The sequence below is a fragment of the Epinephelus moara genome, chromosome 4 (genome assembly GCF_006386435.1).
Source record: "Epinephelus moara isolate mb chromosome 4, YSFRI_EMoa_1.0, whole genome shotgun sequence".
Taxonomy (NCBI): Eukaryota; Metazoa; Chordata; class Actinopteri; order Perciformes; family Serranidae; genus Epinephelus; species Epinephelus moara.
The window spans coordinates 28,631,692-28,633,065 of NC_065509.1; positions in this window are offsets into that span (position 1 = coordinate 28,631,692).

A 1,374-nucleotide genomic window follows, 5' to 3' on the forward strand; every position below is an offset into this window, starting at 1 on the left:
TACTACGCTGGGTGGGAAAAGTAAGCTCATCCCTGATGAGGTCAACCACAAACATTCTCCCTGCACGATCAAGCCGGTAGCGTCTTATTAAATCACTGTCGTTCAATATACGGAGAATATCTCTCCTTCCTCTCTGTCTTTCCGCCATCTTCTCTGTCTAAGACACTCTTAGGCTTCTTAAAAGTCCTCCTCCCTCCTCTTAACAGTTTTTCACCTTAGGAGCTCTCTTAAGGCCTAAGATGCTTTGTGAATAACTTTTTTCTTACTAAGGGAAAATTCTAAGAAAAATCTTAGAATTCGAGGAATTCTAAGATTTTTCTTAGAATGACGTCACTAAGAGCTACTTTTAGTCTTAGGATTCTTTGTGAATACGGGCTCAGATAGCTAGCTAAGAGCTACGTTAAGACGGCTGGCTTAGAGCGAACGTTAAGATAGCTAGCTAAGAGCTAACGTTAAGATAGCTAGCTAAGAGCTAAAGTTAGCTACTGAGTTGTTCTTCAGTTGCCAGCTGACTAGGGGAGATTGAAGTTTCCTCAAGGTTAACACGTTACTCAACCATCTCTGGTTTCCTTCACAATATGGGCAAAAATCGGGACAAATATTGTGACCCTGTGATGCCAAAGTTTTGATAGCTGTAACTGTAGTGTAACGTAGAGCTCTGTCTGTAAAGCACTTACACCTCATTTGACAACACTTAGTCGACACTTGGTGGAAGAAGTACTCAGATCTTTCACTAAAGTAAAAGAAGCAATACTACAGTGTTCAAGACTGTACTTAAAGTTCAAAAGTATTAGCATCAAAATTTAAAGTACCAAAAGTAAAAGTACACATTATGCAGAATATCCCATTTCATTATTATATGTTAGGTTATATAATTGGATTATCTATCTATTTAAATATCTAATAATGTATGTATCTCTTTAATGTTACCTTTGGTAAAGGTTGTGTTCATTTTAATTACTTTGTGTAGCTTAATTGATAATACATCATCATTTATTTGTTGATTATATTTAGTATTATGGATTTCAATCTGCAGAGTAACTAAAGCTGTCAGATGTGGTAATGTAGTGGAGTAAAAAGTACAATACTTCCCTCTGATATGTAGTGGAGTAGAAGTAGAAAGTAGCAGAAAAAGGAAATACTACCTCAAAATTTTACTTAAAGGTCCATAATCATCTGAAAGTAAAAGTGTTTTTGTTGCCTTAGAATGAGCTGTTCATATCTACATATGGAGTGGGTCCTCTCCACTCAGTCTACCGTGTTGTTCTACAGTAGCCCAGAACAGACAAATGAAACACTGGCTATAAATAGGGCCATTCACATGTCACGTTTTTTGCATCGGCCATCATAGTCCTCCTGCACACTTGGGAGAAG